The sequence below is a fragment of the Periplaneta americana genome, chromosome 10 (assembly GCF_040183065.1).
Source record: "Periplaneta americana isolate PAMFEO1 chromosome 10, P.americana_PAMFEO1_priV1, whole genome shotgun sequence".
Classification (NCBI taxonomy): Eukaryota; Metazoa; Arthropoda; class Insecta; order Blattodea; family Blattidae; genus Periplaneta; species Periplaneta americana.
The window spans coordinates 68,278,703-68,301,371 of NC_091126.1; the positions used below are offsets into that span (position 1 = coordinate 68,278,703).

General features: G+C 42.8%; 1 protein-coding gene and 1 non-coding gene across 3 annotated transcripts in view; one reads left to right on the forward strand and one right to left on the reverse strand.

Moving 5' to 3' along the window:
- Positions 1-22,669, forward strand: part of cher (filamin protein cher) — a 1,020,924-nt gene that overhangs the window by 687,488 nt on the left and 310,767 nt on the right. The gene's annotated exons all lie outside the window — the stretch shown is intronic.
- On the reverse strand, positions 858-976 carry LOC138708267 (5S ribosomal RNA). Its single transcript, XR_011334672.1, has one exon. It is a non-coding gene; the product is annotated as a 5S ribosomal RNA (ribosomal RNA).

Here is a 22,669-nt window from a genome sequence, read left to right on the forward strand (position 1 = left end):
CCGCGTCCTACCCCTTTCATTCGTTACTAACCAACAACGCCAATAGCAGAAGGTAACGCAAAAACAGTCACCGGTTCCCCGATGCATGGCTTTCTCTCTCAATGTCAACTGAGAGTTAAAAATATTCATTATAATATGCACTTTCCACTCACTCCTCAGAATGTCTTCTTTATTTTTATTTATTTATTTATTTATTTATTTTTAAAGATATGTGAGCTACGTACTGTATGTCTGATGTTTTGCCATCGTACATTCAAATATTTATATTCACTGTACAGTACAGCGAACTGTTTATACTTACTGTACATGCTATAACTACTTCTCCCAACTCCGCTATTGCTATATTTCCTAAACTAAACGCTGATATTGAAATAACGCCTGGTCTGATAATGCAGTCTGTTTAAATTTCTACCGACCAAGTTCTGCCCTTCATCATGGGAAAACAACGAGCTTCTTTAAAGGATACAACTACTAGGACAGAGATATTTTCATTATGGAATTTGTACTACCCACTGAAATGTAGTAACTAATGGGATTTTAATTAGCCATATATGTACAGTATATTACATTCTTTACCTAAAATGTCTCTAACTTCTAGGGAGAGCGCGAGGTACGTTCACAATCCCCTGAATACATATTCCCTTCTTCGAGAAAACGCAGAGAAGTGAACCGTCTCATATGAATATGCTACCAGTCATAAGTTTCAATACGGAGCTGCAAGTACTTAAGAATTATCAATTACTCTACAATTATGCAGCGGCGTCATCATCCAAGCTATAGCTGGAATAGGGAAGGGAACATAATATCCCATAAGTCTTATTAGAACACGCTGGAAATAGTGACGTAAAAAAAAAAATCGCCAACGGCACGTGGTGTTCCCAAGCGGTCACCCATCCAAGTACTGACCACGCCCAATGTTGCTTGACTTCGGTGATCGGACGAGAACCGGTATTTTCAACATGGTATGGCCGTTGCCGATGAAACTGCGTAATCTGTAGGCACTTGAGGACGATGGGATTGGGGTGCACTCGATAAAACCTGCACTCGCTCACACACACACGTAAACTGCCTGCTTAGACTCTGTACCTAAATTACCAAGCTCGTTGGATGTCATTGGGATAGATGATAAATCTATCTATCAACGGCAGTTTGGTTACGTTTCAACGTCACACACTGCTGGATTGACACGGGATTAATAAAACAGCTAGTCGGCATTCTAAGTTAAGCCACAGGTGGATTGTTGTTCAACAGCGGAGCCTCCTTTCAACCACATGGTTGTGGAACTGTAGTCGGATTTTCGACATCATTTTCATGCCATACTACGGAACTTCACACAAACTTCAATTCACTTCTTGCACCGGCGGCTACTACGAATGGACTGAAGCTCGCTACTGACTAGGGGGGGGGGGACATTTGTCTCTTGATGGATTACGTGACAGATATATAAAGTATCAGTCGTATGTTATGAACCCGAGTTTCAATAAAGATAGATTACCCGTATGTCCACAGATTCTCAGTAGTGGCCTGCGGAAGGATTATGACCGCGGTCGACAAGTTACCTTCTAAGTTGTTTTCCCTCAACAATTAATGCTGCCAAGTGAGTAGGAATGACACCGCGCTCTCATATAAGTCGTACGAAACTATTAAGGAAACGAATTTGCCTCGTGGATCCAAGTCTCCCATGGACTGCCTATAATGTATTATCTATCCTAGAAGTGTTATCGGGGTGATTATTTAAATTTTCACTCGGTGGGAAACGCTGTTGTTCTTCATTCATCTACTCTGTTATGAATAACTTGTGGCCCTTAAAAGGGCCGGTTGCTGATTCCCTAGCAAGCACTCCCGCTTACTTGGAACTAGTGTATTTTGTGACGGCCTTGGTCCCTTCACTGACGGCGTGCTTGGCCAGCTCACCGGGTAGCAGGAGACGGACGGCTGTCTGGATCTCCCGACTGGTGATGGTCGACCGCTTGTTGTAATGCGCGAGCCGCGAAGCTTCCGCGGCGATGCGCTCGAAGATGTCGTTAACGAAGCTGTTCATGATGCTCATAGCCTTTGAACTGATTCCCGTGTCTGGGTGAACTTGTTTCAGAACCTTGTAGATGTAAATGGCGTAGCTCTCCTTCCTCTTGCGCTTCTTCTTCTTATCGCCCTTCGAAATATTCTTCTGGGCCTTGCCGGCCTTCTTGGCAGCCTTTCCGGAAGCTTTGGGGGGCATGGTGCTCGTCTGATGATGAGCCGAACGAACGAACGAACGAATGAATGGGGACGAAGAAAGAATGAATGATGTTTAAAATGGCAGGCAGGGTAAGCATCCCATGCCTCCATTGGTTCCTCGACAAGCAATTCTCTAACTTTAGATCGAGGTACCCAGCTATAAGCCGTTTGCCCTCTCATCTAACAGTAGTGTATTTCCCCTGTGAATGATTTTATGAACATGTACACGTTATCAGTTGAATTGTGAATGAAATGAATGAAGTGAAGTGAGCACCATGCCTCGCAGATGTTAATGAGAGGTGGAGAGTCCAGTGCTCTGGTCAGTTCTGTCCTAGTCACGTTTTTGTAGTGGCGCTAGGGAAACTCGTAACCTGTTACCAACAAAGTGGTGGGCTACTCGTTTCCGTAGAAGCCGTCTGGCTGCCTGGTTGGCTGTGGCAAGTGTCGTGTGTCGTTTCGTAGGGTTTGTGTCAGTAGTGAGTAAAGAAATAGTGAATGTCACTATTTCGTCCTGTAGTCTGTTTAGTTGCCGGTCAATGTAGGATTCTATTTTCTGCATAGCAGAACGTAGAACCCCCTCGACCAGCTGTTCCGTAGTTGTTTTTTCTGTCTGTGGATCGTCTGTAGTGTTTGTCTTGGTTGTCGTTGTCTTAGCTGCATCCGCATAAGACAATTCGGGTTTGGGAAGTGTTGGGTTGAAAACGGACTGTGATGGTTTGGGTATAGGTTTCGGTATTGGTTTGTGGGTGTCTATGGGGACGTGCGTGGGATCGGTGGAGGTTATGAGATTAGTCCTTGGATATTTTGGACAGCGAGCTTGGCCCGTATAATGGGTGTCGCTGTTGCACGTGGCGCAATACCTAATCTGGGATAGGCGGTTGTGGTTGCACAGGTCGGGATTTTTGCCGCACTTAAAACAAGTCTTGGGCTTGTCGCAGTTTGTCCTTGTATGGCCGTATTGTGCACAGTTAAGGCACGGTCGGTGGAAGATTGTCTCGTGTGATGGCTCTACTCTGTAGTACCGTCCTGCAAGTTTAATTCCTTCTAGTAATTTGTCTGCTGTGGTGATGTCATTTGTGAAAATTCTAACTAAGTTGGTGGGTTTGTCTGTCTGTGCGGAGATAATTCTCTTAATGCGTGTGATGCCTGGATGTGTTACAGCCAGGATCTGCATTAGTTCGTCCTCAGAGATCAGCGTGTCGACATTTTTCATGACGACACTGATCTCTTTATTTCGGGTCTGTTTCTGTCTTGATTCACTAGGCGTAATGTTGATTTCTGCGGACGGACCGAAGTTGTACAGGGGAATTGCCCTAGCGAACTTCTCCGCGTCGTCAATCGTGGCGAATGTGAGTGTAGTTGTCTTGGTAGTGTGTGCCCAGAACTGTCGTGGAGTTTGAATGTCGAGTCGGTACTGTTTCATTAGTCGCTCTATGTGTAGTGGGTTGTTGCCGTTTTTTGTGTGGTTCAGTATTTTCAGTACTGTCCTTGTCTTGGTTCCTTGTGCGGTGTTAGGAGGAGTGGGAGAAGTGGGGCTTGCCGGAGTCGAACCGGATACTTTTGTGGGAATTGGTTTGCGCCTGTTGGACCGCTTCCCTTCTGAGGATTCGTGAGACGACGCCTCAGAGCTGGGAGGTGGTCCGTTGGGAGACTTCTCTGCTGTGGGTTTAGGGACAGGAGACCTCTCTGCTCTAGGTTTTGGAGCCGGCCCTTCTGAGGGCCCCTCTTGTGGAATGGAAGTAACCTCTGCCTCTTCCTCAGAAGAAGAAGAAGAAGAAGATTCACTGTCCAATAGAGAGGGGGGTGGGGTGGAGGAGGGATGGGATGGGTGGCCTGGTAGTTCCCAAGGTCCGAGGAGAGTGGCGGTTGGTGGAGTTTGGTATCGGGCGTGCTTCCCGAATTGTCGTGGATGCATTAAAGTCATCTGCCGTAAGTTTTCTCGGGAGGAAAAAACGTAGGCTCTCGTGGTTTTGTTTAAAGTCAAGGTCGTTGTGGGTTTCCGTGGAGTCACTGCGTCCAGTAGGTCGGGGTCAGCGTTTGTGATCACTACTGCTCTATTAGCAGTGATCGGTGCCATGGTCTTTAGTGTATGTAAGTCGTCGATCGTCTTGGTTGGTGAAGCGCTGGACTTACCAAATGATGATGGTTGTGGTGGTGATGTTGCTTCCGGAGAGACAGGTTTTGCGGCGGCCGTCGGTTTCACCGTCTTCCGCCTCGTCTTCCGCTTCCCCGGTGGCTGGCCTCCGTCCGGCCGAGACTTGTCGACACAAGGCGGCGGCCGGCTCCCGCTGTTCATCTTCGTTGGTTGTAAGCTGGCGACTTTTACCAGTGAGTGTCTTGCTAGATTCAGCTCCCTCTTGATCTGATCTGATCATGATGAGCCCGACGACGACGACATTTGGACACAGAACATCTGTGCCGTGGACCTGCTTTAGGGATTTTGTATAACCCTTTTCAGGTCTTAGATTTTGTTGTGTTATAGATAGTTTTGCTTGAAGAAGAAAGCACGGGGGAGAGGTTGTTTGGTGTGTGGTTGTCTAGTGCTGCCTTGCTAAGTATTCTTGGTGGTCATTCATCAGACGGGAGACTGTGAGGTGGGGCTGACCGGGTGGTATTGTTTGGAAGAGTACAGAGGTGAAATTTTTATTAATAGCTTTATGTGTGTATTTTATGTTTTTGTGTTGTATATATAGGGTGATGGGTTTGATGTTAGAGATGGTGTATACTGTTCTATTTTGTGTGTTTCGTGGCAGTTGAAATGTTTTGCGTAGAAGTCTACGTTCCAGTGATTCTAATTGAGAAAGTTGAGAGTTAGATACTCTGGAGAACAGCTGGGACGCGTGTAAAAGTGACGGTCGGATAATTGATTTGTAAATTAGAGCTGTTGTATGTGGCCGGCACCCTGGCTTTGCTTGGTTGCCTGCGACGTTGTAGAGGAGTTTGATGGCGTTTGTGATGCGTGATTTGATGTTGATGACGTGACGGTGTAGTTTCAGTTTGTTTGATATGGTGATGCCGAGGTATGTGATGTGGTTGGTGTATGGGATTATGGAGTTTTTGCAGCGGATGGCATAACGATCTCTCATGAGTTTTTTGGGGTAGCGTCTCTTTTTTAGAATCATTGTTTGTGACTTTGCAGGATTGATTCTCATGCGCCACATGTCTAGCCAGACGTTTAGGTTCCGTAGTGTTTCGTTGACATGGCTGTTTGTGTATCTGATGTCGTGGGCTGTGGCTGTGATAATAATGTCGTCAGCAAATTGTCCGATATGTACGCCTTCGCGGGGTGGGATGGGGATGTCAGAAACATATATATTGAAAAGGATTGGGGAGAGTACTGTGCCCTGTGGGACTCCGCCTTCAATTTGGAATGGTTGGGATAGGGAGCTGTTAATTTTTATGTGGGCGGTTCTGTTACGAATAAAATCTGATAGCCAGCGGGTTAGGGGTGGGGGAAGGCCGATGTTGTGTAGCTTATATCGTAGTCCGTCATGCCAAATGGAGTCAAATGCTCTGGTTGTGTCGATTGTCACCACTGTTGATGTCATGTGTCTCTCAAAGCCGGATTCAATTGGTGTCAAGATTTTGAGGATTTGGTCTGGGATTTCTATGCCTTTTCTGAATCCGGCTTGTGTGTCTGGGATGATGTCATTGTCCTCAATGAAATGGTGTAGTCTATTGTTTATGATTCTTTCCATTAGTTTGCAGATGGTCTGGGTCAGGCTGATTGGTCGATAGTTGTTTGCGTCAGTGGCGTCTTTGTTAGGTTTTGGAAACATAAGTATATGTGCGAGCTTCCATCGGGCTGGTAGTGCGCCAATATACAGACTTGCTGTAAACAAGTTAGCGAGGTAGTTTAAGGCTGTGGGAGGATAATTTTTGAAGAGTATATTGTGAATGCTGTCGGGGCCGGCTGCGGTGTTTCGTGTTTTGTGAATGGCATGTTCTATTTCTTGTGTCGTTATGGGCGCTATGATGGGGTGATCCAATGGTTGTGGTTCGTAAGGTATGCGCAAGGGATTAAATATGTCTGGGTTGTTCTCGATTTGTGCGGTGATTGCATTGTAGTGTGGTTCATTGTAATCTGGATGGTGTGGGACGGTGTGTATTCGGGATAGGATGCGGTGGAAGTGTTCCAGTTTGTCTTCTGTGTTGAATATGACTTCATGTTGGTTTATGAGAGGATATTGTGGGAAGGTGTTGCCCTTTAACTTGTTTATCAGTTTCCAAAACCTACCAGGGTTGTCTTTGTGATTAGAGTTTAGCTGGTTGATAATGTTTCTCCATTTTGTCTGTTCGTAGTGTTGTATTGCATTCCGAACGTCCTGTTGGAGTTTTCGGTAGAGTCTTCTGTTATCATCACTGTGGTCTCTCATATACAGTCTGTGTGCTCGCCGCTTGGTCTTGATAATGTCGATGATATACGGGGGTAATCGTCTTCTTATTGTTCCGTCATTTCTCGTGCGCGGCACCGCTTTGTCTCTAGCGTCACACGTAACTTTTAGCAGTATTTCGTCCGCATTTTCAAGGTCTTCTAACGATTTGATTTCTGAGGGAGGGGGGAGGTTCAAGTCAAAGTATTCTGTAAATGTATCCCAATCCGATTGATGATATTTATAACTTTTTCTAGGGGTAATTGGGGCTGTTGGGCTCCAAATGGGGGTGGTGATTTTTAGTTCGATTGGGCAATGGTCGCTGTTCAGTGGGGGAAGAATTTCGGCCTGGAGCACTCTATTAAATATTGGTGGTGTTGTCAGTATTCTGTCTGGGGTTGTGGCGTGGATATCGTTGACTGTTTGTGGATATCTAGTTGGGGCTGTAGGTATTAGTTTGAAGTCGGTGCGGTGAAGAATAAGTTCTAGTTGTCGCCCTGCTGCGTTTGTCCTTCTGTCTCCAAGTGCAATGTTGGATGCATTCAGGTCGCTGAGTATTATGGATTTATGATTTGTGTTGAGATGGTTGATGAGTGGCGTGGGGAATGGCGCGTTTGGTGGGACGTAGAGTGTGGTGATGAATATGGGGTAATTGTGTATGGCGAGTTTGATAGTGACATGTTCAAAGTTGTTGAATTGTGGAGGGTTCGTGACGTCAGTTATAGGAAGTGTGTCGCGACAGAGTAAAGCAACTCCCCCTCCTCGGCGATTTCTGTCTTTACGGATAAAACGATATCCACGCATTGTAAATTTATCATTCACACCTAGATGGGTTTCATTTAGGCTAACTATGTCCGGGTCGCGTTCCAAAATTAAGTGCTCCAGTTCGGTGCGATTACCGTAAAGGTTACGTATGTTGCTGTGTATAATAGTCAGGTCATGTCTCTGTCGTGCGTGGTGGCCCATTACGTGGTGGTGGAGGAGCTCGGGCGTACATCGGTGTTGCTTCGGTCATTAGCTCGACAAGCGTTATCATTCGTGCGGGTCTTATGTTGGGGAGGGAAGTTCATGGGTTCTATGGTCACTCTCAGTTTTTTATCGATGAAGTTGTGCAGTACACGTTTTTTGAGGATCTTTTTGGCTGTAGTATTAGCCGTTTTGAGTGTAGCCTTCCTCTTGACAGGAGTTTCATCAGACGCCAGGAGTGCTACTATGAAAGTCATGAGTTTGTCTTCTAGGGCTGAGATCTTGTCGTCTATGTATTTTTCTAGGTTTTTGGTTATTGTCTTGACTGTCTCTAGGTCGACCGGTATACTGTCGTCTGTTTTCTTGGATGTCGTGGCTTTGCGTGCTTCTGGGGTGGGAGTGGGATGAGGTTCTGGGATGGCTAAGGTTTTCACTGGTGAGCTGGTAGTGATGTTTGGTGTACCCTCTCTTGTGATTGAGGCGAATGTTGTGTTGTTGGGGCTTTGTGAAGGTGTTGGTATAAGAGCGGGGAAGGCTTGTGAGGGTTTGATGGGCGGGGTGGGGGATGAGGCTAGGATTGCCACATGGCGGGGTTTGTTTTCGAGAGGTTGTAGGGATTGCGGGTTACGTGGGTATTTGGTGCATATTATTTGTCCCGTATAGTGGTCTTTGCTGTCGCAAGTGGCACAGTATTTCTCGTTGGTCGTATGCTTTGTCTTGCAGATATTAGGATTCTGTCCACATTTGTGGCATTTAGGGATGTTGTTGCAGGTACTGTTATCATGTCCGTATTGCGCGCATTGTAAGCATGGGCGTAGTCTTACGAATTCTTTCGAAGGTTCGACTCTGTAGAACTTTCCGCATAGTAGCACGCCTCTCAACATGGCGTCTGAAGTTTCCACGTCTTCGAGGAAAGCTCTCACTAACTGGGTTTCGGTTCTGGTCTGTGCCGAAATGATCCTTGCTACGTTTTTGACTTTGTAGCCTTGGTCGAGTAACTCTTGTTTGAGAGTGTCCATAGAAATGCTGTGTTCAATAGACTTTATGACCACGCTGATATCTTTGGGAGGGGGTGGCTGAGTGGCTGACATGTGTGCTGGCATGAGAATCAATTTTGCATGTGGGCCGAAAGAGTCAGGGGGTATGGCGTGGACGAACTTTTCTGCGGTCTGTATGTTAGGAAAAAGGAGAGTGGTAGTTCTTGTGGTGTATGCCCAGAAATATCTAGGTGTAGGGATCTGTAGATGATTTTGTGTGATTAGGTCTTTGATGAAAAAGGGGTTGTTGGTGTTTAATGAGTGATTATGGATTTTTACAGTGTATTTTTGTTCAGAAGAGGCAGGATCGGTGTGGGTGGATGTTTGAGGGATAGCTGGAGTCAGGACAGGTTTCCTTTTGGCATGGGTTACGGTTTTCCAATCGTTTTCGCTGGGGTTTGGCGGGGTTTCTGGTACTGGAGAAGGGGGCAGGTTGGGAGTGCGGGTTCTGTCCAACGCCGTAAGCCAAGGTGCCGTAAGGGTTGAATTTGGTAGAGCTTCAAATATAGCTTTAGGGCCAAAATATAGAGGGCTGAATTTAGCTGAGAATTTGGAGAGCTGTTCTCTAGAGCTGAAAATTACCACCCGGTCTGTTTGCGAAAGAAGGTGAGAAGTGAAAGTTAGGTCATTTTGTTGCTTCAATTCTCTAAATGCTGATTTCGTTCCCCGCCTGATGAAGAGCCCTCTGTCTGATTCAGTTGGAGAAAAACTATTGAGCAGTGTAGATATGACGTTCTCTGAATCAGTTTCACTGTTAGAGTCTGTCGTCTGGTCAGCACTAGACATACCTGTTTTCACTGGCTTGGTGTCGCTGAGTTGGGTTGGTCTCTTCCGCTTCTGCTTCTTTTTCGGCTGTGGTGTGGCAAATGTAGGCTTCACGTTGGCTGATATGTCGGTTGAGGTGGAGGCTTGGTCTAGATGGGGTGATGGTGGAGGTTGGCCACTTTCTTCGTTCTCCTCCATGTCGTTAGTATTTGCTTTTGCACAACTCAGAACGGAACTCACAGAAAACTATCCCGCGCGATGCTATGCACTGGTTGTTGCTGTACAGTACAATCACACTGGTGCAGCACTAGTCGATATTTCCTCGCCTACAACACTGTATATGTCGAGCGGGGCTCACTGCGTTTATCGTTATGGGTTCATCCAGTGAACAGCAACATGCAATGTTACGGTTTCTCGTTAAAAGAGAGTTACCGTACAATATTTTAAAACAAAAATGAGGATGAGCACAGAAGTTCACACACACTGAGCAGGTCTCTCTTCCGCGGCAAGTCTAAAATGTTCCCTGGTAATCAGCTACACTCAATGTTACTCAATGTTACGGTTTCTCACTTTAAAGTTAGTGTACAATAATTTAATAATAATGATGAGCACAGAGGTTAACACACTTAGGAGGTTTCACTCCTGCGACAAGTCGGCAAAGTTTCCTAGATAACACTCAGTACGTGGCGATCCACTAGGCAGCGACTTGGTCGCCAGTGTCTTCTTGATCCTGATGAGCCCGGAGGGAGAAAAATATTTAAGTCGCAGGGACAATGCCGTACTGCCTTCCCAGTGCGAGCCAATAGAAACAGCGCAAACGTTTGTGACTTTACGATTGGTCCGCTGTCGATTATTGACGTTGGCGTAAAAGTGAAGGTTACCGTCGGGCCCTGCATCATTTTGGGCGAGGCGTCGTTCTTGTAGTTAAACAGCTGCAAGTAGGAGTAGCATCATGTCGGGTCGTGGAAAGGGAGGCAAGGTGAAGGGAAAGTCAAAGTCTCGATCCAGCCGTGCTGGGTTGCAGTTCCCGGTAGGCCGTATCCACCGTCTTTTGCGTAAGGGCAATTACGCAGAGCGAGTTGGTGCCGGTGCGCCAGTCTACCTGGCCGCGGTGATGGAGTACCTGGCGGCCGAAGTTCTCGAGTTGGCTGGCAACGCAGCTCGTGACAACAAGAAGACTAGGATCATTCCTCGTCACTTACAGCTCGCCATTCGCAACGACGAGGAGCTGAACAAACTCCTGTCCGGCGTCACCATCGCCCAGGGTGGTGTGTTGCCCAACATCCAGGCGGTTCTCCTCCCGAAGAAAACCGAGAAGAAGGCTTAAGCCCCTTCTCCGTAAAACGGCCCTTTTAAGGGCCCCACTAACCTCACAAAAGTCAGAAATAGCCAGTATTGTTAATCCTCTCTCACGGCTTCGTAATGTAATTTCATTACGCGTGTCAACTTTCTCTCTCTCTCTATACCGGTGGGCTGATTTAATATCATCATTCTGTAATTTTGTGCTCTGAACGATGTCGTTGTCCCAGGTTCGCACTGAAGTACTTGAAACCGTTGTACATTTACTAGGCTATTGTGTGATAACACATTATACTGATGCATATAGAAAGGTTTCATTATTATTATATAATTTAACACAATACGAGTTAAATTAGATGATGATGCCAAGGTACATAGTTGGCTTCGAAATTTATGTAATATATTTCTATCATATTAGAGTAATGGAGATTATCGTGAAAATAATCACAAGTCCCCTTCTTTGGTGCCCATCGTGGTTTTAGACATATACGTTTGAATATACTAGTTTACTTTACTACATACTACGAATGAAACTAATTTTGAATAAGAAATCGATAACTGGTGAACAACTTACGGCGTTATAATAGAGTTCCTAATGCGTTTGTTTGTTGGTGCACATATTGGCCGCACGCGCAGGAACCCCAATACTGAGATGATGACATGACCTTCTCGTAGGAATCGAAGGCTTTGACAATTTGCGTTCGAATTTCCCCTCTCTCTGTCGTTTCGTTCGAACCGAAATGACGCAAGCTATACGTGGAAGTTGTCTGACAGGACGAAGTCCTGTGTTCTGACATGCGATGTGTACCTCTTCTCCCCAGTGTTTACCACACTGGATTCCTATGACCTAAAAGTTGGCATTGCAAAAACGTGGTGATGTGATGTTCAGTATGTGTCAATCCCCTCGGTTCCTTGTTACGGTCTGGTGAGCATTGCCTACCTGCGTTGTCATATTACCCACCAATTCTTCGGACAGTGATTATTGACTTACAGAAGTTTACAGTAACAGGTAACATAATCCGAGGAGCAAGGCTTCACAGAGGAATCCGGTCTTTCCACTTGATATACCAAGCGTTGGGGTCAGACCCATTTGAAAAACGGAGAGGCATTTCTTACAACGTCTTTTGCTGATACTGAAGTGCCCCTACGAAATAAGTTCTGTTTTCCGCACTGGCCTGTTGAGCTAGTGGTCACACAGTAAAGGTGAATTAAATTAATCTCGACAACTACTGCCCTTTTTAGACGGATTTTATGGCCCTGAAAAGGGCCGTTTTGCCGACGGATTCGGCAGCAGACGTGTGTAGGCAGTCTAACCGCCGAACCCGTAGAGAGTCCTCCCCTGCCTCTTCAAGGCGTATACCACGTCCATGGCCGTGACTGTCTTCCGCTTCGCGTGCTCGGTGTATGTTACAGCGTCACGGATTACGTTCTCCAGAAAGACCTTGAGAACACCTCTCGTCTCCTCGTAGATGAGGCCGGAGATACGCTTTACGCCTCCACGTCGGGCGAGACGACGAATGGCCGGCTTCGTGATGCCCTGAATATTATCTCGGAGAACCTTCCTGTGGCGCTTCGCTCCACCTTTGCCAAGACCCTTGCCTCCCTTGCCGCGTCCAGTCATGTTGCTCGTGTGACGAAGGTTAAAAGTGATCTCGACGGCTCAAGCTCAAGCTCAAAGTTGTTTGCCCAAAGGGCAACCTGTTTTAGGGTCTTACATATGCCCTCTTCAGGTTACGATGTTTTGTCTGTAGCGACAGTTGAGGCGTGGTCCCGGCTAGGCTTCGCTCGTTGGACTCTCTACGGGTCAGCGTCTTCTCCGCTCACACCAGGCTGCTGCGTTGGCCTTGGATGCTGTTATCTTGCAGATTTATGTGGCTGGATGAAGCTGTTGTCTGTGTTGGTTGTGGTTTACTTTTGTCGCGCGGCCCTATGAAGGGCCGCTGTTGGTTGCTTGTCTGTGGTTGGTCGTGTCACGTTTCAGTGGTGCTAGTGATAGTTGTAGTTTGTTACCCACAAAGTGGTGAGCAACTTGTCTGCGTAAGAGCCGTCTTGCTGTCTGGTTAGCTGTTGCTAAAGTCGTTCGTCTTGTCTTGGGTTGGGCGTCTGTCGTGAGGAGTGAAATTGTGAACATCACAATTTCATCTCGCAGTCTGTTGATCTGTTGGTCGATGTAGCTTTCTATTTTCTGCATTGCAGAATTTAGAGCTGCTGCTACGATTTGTTCGGTGTTAGTCTGTGTCGGTTCCGTTGTTGGTTCTGTCGTGTCGGTCGTTGTCGGGTTTACCGCACTGGCGTACGATATTCCAGGTCTTGGTTCGGGAAGTTGGATTGGACTGGATTGTGAGGGTTTAGGAATTGGTGGAGGGATCTGTTGGGGTGTTTGAACCGGGATGTGGGTTGGAGTTTGTTGGGTTGGGTTATGTCGGGGGTAGTTTGGACAGCGTGCTTGGCCCGTATAGTGGGTATCGCTCTTGCAGCTGGCGCAGAACTTGACTTGGTTGTCTGGTGGGTGTTTGCAGTGGACGGGATTTTTTCCGCAAGTGAAACACGTCTTGTCGTTTCGGCAGTCGGTTTTGTCATGTCCATACTGGGCGCAGTTCTGACACGGTCTGTGGAATACTGTCTCGTGGGCTGGCTCGACTTTGTAATTACGTCCGGCTATGTTGATTCCACATAGAAGTTGGTCGGCTGTGGTCACGTCTTGTACTATAAGTCGAACCATCTGCGTCGGCTGGTTAGTCTGGGCGGAGGTTATTCTAGAGATGCGCTTGATTCCAGGGAACTTTTCCCGTAGAATCTGCAACAATTCGTCCTCCGGGATCTGGGTGCCGACATTCTTCATGACGACACTGATCTCTCGGTTTCGTGGAAGTCTTTGTCCTTGGTGAGATGGTGTATGGACGATGAAAAGTTGTGCGGACGGTCCAAAAGTTCTGGCCGGTATGGCTTTAACAAATCGTTCCGCCTCGTCAATCGTCGGGAAGGTAAGTGTCGTCGTTCCTGTAGAGTAGGCCCAGTATTGTCTCGGAGTTTCCATGTTTAAGTTGTTCTGTCTTATAAGCTTCTGGATGAACAGTGGGTTATTGTTGTCAGTCGTGTGTCTAGTGATTTTCACAGTCGTTCTGCTCTTGAGTCGTTCACTTGCGGCTGTGGTGTCTCGGTCTGGTGGTGGTGTGGGTGCAAGGGAATTCTGGGGAGCAGGTTGTGGACGGCGGGTCATTTTTTGGTTTATATACTAAAACCCGCGGACCAATCACATTACGGAAGGGGCGTGGCTTCTCAACGGGCGAAGACATAAATACCCCTCTTGGGGGCAGCGGGCGCGACTGTATTGCGTCAACTTGGGTTGCGAGGACGAAGGAGTAAGCGATGGCACGTACGAAGCAAACTGCGCGTAAGTCCACGGGAGGCAAGGCTCCACGAAAGCAGCTGGCAACGAAGGCCGCTAGGAAGAGCGCACCGGCTACTGGAGGCGTGAAGAAACCCCATCGATACCGACCTGGTACAGTTGCTCTTCGCGAGATCCGTCGTTACCAGAAGAGCACCGAGCTCCTCATCCGCAAGCTGCCTTTCCAGCGCTTGGTGCGTGAAATCGCTCAGGATTTCAAAACCGACCTCCGTTTCCAGAGCTCAGCCGTAATGGCCTTGCAGGAGGCAAGCGAGGCATACCTCGTCGGTCTCTTCGAGGATACCAACCTTTGCGCCATCCACGCCAAGCGCGTGACCATTATGCCCAAGGATATTCAGCTGGCTAGGCGCATCCGCGGCGAGAGGGCTTGAATTAACAAAGGTACTCCTGCCCGCAAAAAGGCCCTTTTCAGGGCCACTAGTTATTTCTCGGAAGAGCCGGTTGTACCGTACTCCAGGTCTCGTTCCTACTACCCTCAGTTCAAGGTCACCTCAATAATATAAATGGTTTCTCCCTTTCCATTCCTCACCGTATCAGCATTTTCCCACAGCCTGTTTGACAAATATCGCAATGTATCCTATAGGTTAATAAACAATTTTTTAATAGAACGATGGATAACAAAGTTTCTTAGGAAAATTAAAAAAAAATTTCACAGTTCTATAATATTGCACATTATATATATTTACCAAATTAAGGGTTAACGCCGCCGGGACGAGTGATCCTCCGTCCGACCGATCACAAGCGCCAAGGCTCAAAGTGGTCCAGAAAGCAAATCTAGCTGGACTAAAAATGTGACATATTTCCATGAAACTTCGCACTATAGTCACTACTGTATAAGAGGAGAAACTACCCCTTTATAGACGATGCGTTTTGACAAAAATTAGTGACTTGTCTCATATATAATATATTGTTTTAATGAAACTTTACACAGTACTTACATGTAGCTCGTTTATACTATATTGGATACAAAATGTGATTATGATTGTATAAGAGTAGCTACTTGTCTCCTATCTAACATTTTTTACTTTCACGAAACTATAACTGTGACTCATTATTTTCGATAGTACAGACGTGGTCTGCTTAGGAAAGGACAAGCGGAAGACTGTGACCTTTGTGACCTCGGGTGGGTATTACGATAACATTTATAACCGTCACCCTGATAAGCATCCGAGCAGCTTATTTCACAAAAGGAGTTTGAATACAAACAATTCCTTCAATCTACTACGATTATTACAATAACTGATTTCATTAATCTCCTCTCTTCTTTAGCAAAATATAAATTACCTTCAATTGGTCGATTCAGCAAACTTGTTCATAAAACTTATCGCTATTGCGTCACGTTTCGCAATTTTTCTAAAGTAAAAACAAAAACACGAACAAACGCCTACTCCTTTAACCTCATCGCTCTCTTATCTCTAGAATCCCGGGGGGTAGAGAACCTGAATTCTCTGTGGTGTGAAACAAAGCAACCCGCAGGAGCAATGACACGTTCAATTGTCCTAATAATAGAAAAAAAATTACACGTCATTTAGTGTATTCAGAACATTTTTACAGGACCGTGTAGGATATTCACTCTCCTGTCGAATAGTTTCGGCGGCTGGTAGGCGATACGCATTAATTAAAATAATACTTGCGTACCTTGTTCAGGACAGTGACTGTGCTACTTTCTTTCTTTCTTTCTTTCTTTCTTTCTTTCTTTCTTTCTTTCTTTCTTTCTTTCCTTTATTTGTAGCTTATTGATGACACCAGATGCCATAACGGAAATGCCGTGATGGTATGTTTGTTTAATATTCAAAATCAAGTGACAGACGCTATTTGACTTTGCGGTGGAGGGGATAGGGACCTGATCTCGGATGTTCCGAGAGATGCCGGCGCACAGTTGTCCAGAACGCAAAACTATGTAAGAAAATCAACTTCATCATAACCGAAGTTTAAGTAATATCTAGGCTTAAACAAAAGCTAGGCATTGTGCACAACAACATACAAAACATCAATATCAGTAAGAGGTGGGACAAAACATGAGTTTTTTTTTTTTTTTTTTTTTTTTTTTTTTTTTTTTTTTTTTTTTTTTTTTTAAGTCACGCTCTTCAGTTGATTTTTGTTCGTGGGGTCAGTGGCTGTTTTATATTGTTAAACCTTCCCTTATGGAGGTCATAGGACAAGATGTGTACTTTCATTTAATACGCGAAAAGCAATCTATAATACGTTAGCATTCATTTAATTGGCACGTTTACTGAGATTTGTGCAACTAGTTTTTTTTTTTTTTTTTTTTTTTTACGACATATTTAACAGGCTGTGCATTACAAGTAAACCTGAGTTAACTTTCAATTCTTCTACCCACACATTAATCAAATATTAAACTCTATACGGCTTAAAATTTAGCTGCTACATCCTGCAAACTTAGATGTTATATTCATCTCTTGGTGGCGCTTTACGAATTCGACAGCAGCCACTTTTCAGAGTCTGGATGAAGGAGCTTAATTTCTCCAAGAAAAATTCAACACTTCTTGAACATATAATGAACAACTAAATTATGGAGTATATCCATGAATCTAGCATTTTGTTACCAACTGCGAAAAATATGGCAGGCTAGTCATCTTTTAGGAGCATAATTTCTATTAAAACATTAAAAATTATCAGAAACACTAATTTTTCCCTAATTCCCTAATTACACGAGCATAATTCGTTTTTGCATAGATGCGTATAAAATTTCATGGAAATATGTTACATAGGGGAGAAATTATTAACTCTGTATAAATGTAGCCTCTAAACACAAGAAGTAGATTCCCATATAAAAACCATTATCTGAATTTATGCTACCTGTAACTATACTGTGTGAAATATAATGTAAATATTTCAGTTAAGATAGAAATTATTAATTTAGTCTATAAAGCACTTCCGATACAACTCTTCACACAATAATAATAATAATAATAATAATAATAATAATAATAATAATAATTATAGTAATAGTAATAATAATAATAAGAAGAAGAAGAAGAAGAAGAAGAAGAAGAATACACACTCGCCCGAATACAGAAATGTGAAGGGTCAGCAGGACAGAGTATTTGAGAATCATATCATATCATATCATAATATATATTCCTTACATTCATGTTAACAACCCTTAAATGTGCAAAACTTCATATCTCACACTAGTTTATTAAAAAAGGTCGGACTGTAAAGAAAACAACTATCGCAATTTTCATATTTTAAGATTCCCTGCAGTTTATACAATTTCATTTATACCACTTAGGATGTATTCATTAAGGATATGCTAATTTTTAATGAAACACACACACACACACACACACACACACACATCTATTATACTAAACATAAACCCACAAGAGAAAACAATACTTGTATTAACTGTAAACATTTTTCTTCCTTTCTTTATTTTTAGCAGAATCCTCCATTTCACCCTTTATCTCACTAGATGCGCTTCCCGCAGACATTCTTCATTATATGTTTCACACACCACTTCGTAACACTTGCAGCGGTTGACTTTTGTTTTCTTGTCTTTTTCTCTAGGGTATATTGTACATAGTGCTCGGTATCGGTGCTCGTTCACGTGATATTTTACCTTTGTTTTTCTTGCTAACTCCTGCCAATTTTTCTGATATTTCCCGTAGTTGATTGGTCAAGTACTGCGGATTGATTCCCGGTTATAACAAACACACCTACACTACATTCCAATGATTTCTGACTCGTTACTGCACATTTTAGAAACACTGTACGGAAGCACACGCAGTCTCTCGTAAATCAACAGGTTACAACAGAGACTTACACTTGCAAACGCGTGGGGATTTCAGAAAATTTCTTACTATTTCAGTACCTTTAACTGTACAACAGATTTTGTTTTCTCGAAAAAGAAAGGTCAACGTTACTATTGACAAAAGACAGAAACGTACGATTACAATACCTTTATTTTAAACAATCTTAGAGGTGGTCTGGGAATTCCTAAACTCACCACGCGACTACTTAACCCTAGACAGGTAATCATCACTGTACTCATGTTAAAGGTAAGCATTCGTAATTTTTACTACTCACATTTTAATTAACTGAAATCAACTCAATATCACACATTTAACAACTTTTACACTTTTCGTAGCCATTAGTGTTCATTTAATTTTAAGTTTGTCATAAAGTCTTTACGTTCATGTTATTGTCCTATTTACAATTAGTGCAAACAACAGCGCGATGTTCTCTGCAGAACCCCTTTTTGCAAAGTCCACAAAATGTTGTCATCATTCTCCTCTTCTTTGCAGGACATTTATAGCAAACAGTACGTTCACCATCTGGCTGCATTACCTGGCATTGTTGTTGCACAGCAATGTTCAGATGTTCTTCAATTGTTGCCCGCAGAGATCGGTGTAAAGTAGGACGTGCAAAGCGGTGCTGCATCCACGGTTTTGTCAGCTCTTCACACAATTGGAAAATGAATTGTTTTCTTGATATTGTTTTCTGAGTTCTTCTAACTATAAATTATCCATGAATTTATACTTGCAATATTTAGCATGTTGTAAAATATTGCTAGTGGCCAGCGCCTCGTCTTTCTATTGCAGGAAAGATTGTGGCACATTTGACATAGTGTATCTACACCACCTTTAGTCCCATTGTAAATAATAATAATAATAATAATAATAATAATAATAAAGGCTTTACATATAACGTGTTGCTTACTGTTGTCATTGCAGTCCACGTCGGTGGGGGTGGGGGGGTTTCTTTCTCCTCCTCCTTCCTCTAAAAAGAGCAGTTACCAGGGTCTAAGGAAGTGAATGCCCTTTTCTTTCTGGGCTCATCCCTACATTTGTCTTAGCTCCTTAGGGAAAACCACGGAAAACCCTCAGGCTTGCGAATAGACTGAATGAATGAGAGGAGAAACTTTAAAGGTACGTGAAAACACGTCCATGCAAGGGAGTTGGGACTGTGAAAAATTGAATATGTGAAATCCAAGACTGTATTTGCCAGGCGAGCAAAGATGAAGAAGAAGAAAGGCTTACGTATGACGTGTGGCTTACTGTTGTCATTGCAGTCCGCGTCGGCCAGCGGTGGGAGGGGGGGGGGGTCAATATACCTGCACATATCAGTTCAAATTATAAAAACCTCTTAATGCTACTGCGGTACTATTCCATTGCCGAACACAATATGAAGAAATTAGCAGATCCCTGAACTGAACTCTTATTACTCTGAAATTACCGCGCAGTACAATTATAGCTATGACGCATTGCAAGCGTTAGTCACCATATCGATTTGCTAAGCAAATTTAATCCCTTTAGAGCATGTCCCCCCCCCCTCCTCCTCCATATCAGCCAACAACATACTGGATGAAGAAGACTCCTGCAAAAGGGACGAATTAAGATTTAATTTTATTTTAATGATAGACTAACATTGCAAAGTTCCAAAATAATTTTTTGCATTCCTTCATTACACTAGTCGTACAAAATTGCGGTCGTATCTCGTACTATCTATACTAATAATAAATCTGTAGCCGAAATTTTTCTGGTAAGTTTCGATTTTCCAAAAGTAATTGGTCCTAACATATATAATTAACCACCCTGAAACCGAAAATCGCATTTTTGAAATTTTTGTTTGTATGTCTGTCTGTATGTTTGTTACCTTTTCACGCGATAATGGCTGAACCGATTTATATGAAAACTGGAATATAAATTAAGTTTGTTGTAACTTAGATTTTAGGCTATATGGCATTCGAAATACATTATTTAAAAGGGGAGTTATAAGGGGGCCTGAATTAAATAAATCGAAATATCTCGCTTATTATTGATATTTGAGAAAAAATGTTACATAACAGATGTTCCTTTAAAAATGATTTCCGTTAAGTTTTATTTTTTTACAACATTTTGATAGGACTGATATTTAATGAGATAAATGAGTTTTAAAATTAAAATAACGCTATCTAAGACGGTGCAATGAATTAAGAACAAATGACTTCGTCTATAAGGGGCCTTGGACAACAACAATCGAAACAGGGGCCTTGGACATCAACAAACAATCGAAAGCTATTAAACATAGCCTACAGGGAATGTTTCTGTGTTTGTATGAAGTAATATCACAAGCTCGTAAATTAACTGATTTGTATAATTAGTTATTATTTCACCATTGGAAACTGTAGTTTCTCTAGATGGACATAATGCTATAATGTTATTACAGTAACGTCTGAGTAAATCGAGGACAGGTAAGATTAAAATAGCTTCTTATGCACAGAAAATTTGATAGGCTATTTTGTACATTCGTTTTCTGTATTTCTTAAAATAATATTTATGTACACGCATTTTAATCTCAGAGAATTAACGAACAACGAGAGTGTATTGATTTAGTATGCAGTAATAGTACTTTAGCTTGGCAATCCATTATTTTAATAATTCATATTTTAACTATGCTCAATTGAATCGTGTTAAAATACATAAAATATATATGCAATAAATGCAGTGCTAAAAAAAAATTGGGTAATATGCGAAGCAGATTATCTTGCGCTGTTGTAAAAGTTGTTCCCTGGATCAGACGTCCTATTTTAATTATGTAATTACTTTATATTTATTTCTAACAGGTGGAGCGGAGCGAACGGGTACGGCTAGCTAACAATAAGTGAGAACTTACAATACAACAACAACAACAACAACAGCTGATAATCTGAAAGGGAACATAGTAATTTGGGGTGAATTAAAATGCAGCTTCCATTCGTTTAAAATTTCTTTAAATTTTAACTAAATATTAATGTAGATATTACCTCTAAAGGTAAATGGGGGCATGTTTCACAACGCTAACAAATTACAAATTAACAATATACAATTAACAACGGAAATATTACATATGCTTGTTAACTGTGTTTCACAATGCAATCTTATTCACTTGTATGTTTTAACGAACTTTACAAAATCGGCGAAACAAACTTACAAATACGCATAATTGGTTGAACAAAATCGCCAACGACAGTTTACAAAAATCACTAAGGATCAGAGGTAAAGTAGCTGTAATTTTAGAACTATCGATGGACATGTTTATATTTTTTTATATATATTTTATTTAGATTTTGCTACATCGGCGACAACGGAGTTTCGCGGCATGCAATTGGTCGAGCATACCAATGCATTAATTAGCCTACGACTTAACTGACGAAAGTTAGCGCGAAATTCATTCAAATAATTGATAAATAATGGATTTGACCCACGTAGTTATATGCAGTTGATAGAGCAGCTAACATGTCCATCCATTAAAATCAACTTCGCTCTCTGCTGGTCCATCAGTATATTTTATTGTTTCATCCATAACCTCGCCAACATTAGGGAACCCAGCAGGAGGAGCATAAAAATCCTTTGCCCGAGTAAGCACATTCGGTGATCAATAACCCGCCTCGAGTTTTTTCAATCTTGTAACAACATCAACTACCATGTGTGAACTTTTGCACACTGTAATCTTATAAATTCCGTTCTTATCTGCTAACGCAGGGAACTGAGAGCTACTATGCAACCAATGCAGTTCTCGCTTTGAGGTTAGGGCACCACTTTTCCCTTTCAGATGTTGCATGTGATGTCCCATATCTTGTAGGAGAGATTACAGCGAAATGGGATTCGGAACGACTTCAGAATACTGCGTAAGTAATGCCGACATTGCATTATTAAGTGATTGGTTTTCGGTGCAAAGTTTTTCTTCTTTAAGTGCGAGTATTTATTAAATACGTTCCTCGTATATAAGAACTAACGCGGTATTCTGAAGTATAGCGCGGGATTCATTCGAAACCTTTCATTAATATTCGTACAATGATACGAACGTGGCCGGAAAATTCTACGTTAGGCCTAAATGCAAAATCTTCGTCTGAGTCGCTAGAACTACTCAATAACATCACAACTGCTTCAGTGTAATTCTTAATGGTACCCTGTTACTATAAAATTGATTTTATACATATGTGTTTATTTTTTTCATTCACAATTAGAAGCTATTTCAACAGGGCTACTGTAGAAAATGTGCTAACTTCACTAGTAAAGTTTAGTTTACACGTTTGTAAAATTACTCCTTCGTTGTGAAACAAACATATCACTTGTAAAGAGCGCAAAATTTCATTCGTAAAGATTTGATTTCCTTTGTACAGTCCACCTTTACAAACAAAGATTGTGAAACAGAAGTTTACAAACAGAGTTCACAATTTCCAAAGATTGTAAACTTTGTGAAACACCCCACTGGTGAATCAGCACGCCGAGCTCGATCGAAATACAACCAGTTACTATTATTTCCCTATCGTTTTTTGACATTTGATTCCGCGTCCTACCCCTTTCATTCGTTACTAACCAACAACGCCAATAGCAGAAGGTAACGCAAAAACAGTCACCGGTTCCCCGATGCATGGCTTTCTCTCTCAATGTCAACTGAGAGTTAAAAATATTCATTATAATATGCACTTTCCACTCACTCCTCAGAATGTCTTCTTTATTTTTATTTATTTATTTATTTATTTATTTTTAAAGATATGTGAGCTACGTACTGTATGTCTGATGTTTTGCCATCGTACATTCAAATATTTATATTCACTGTACAGTACAGCGAACTGTTTATACTTACTGTACATGCTATAACTACTTCTCCCA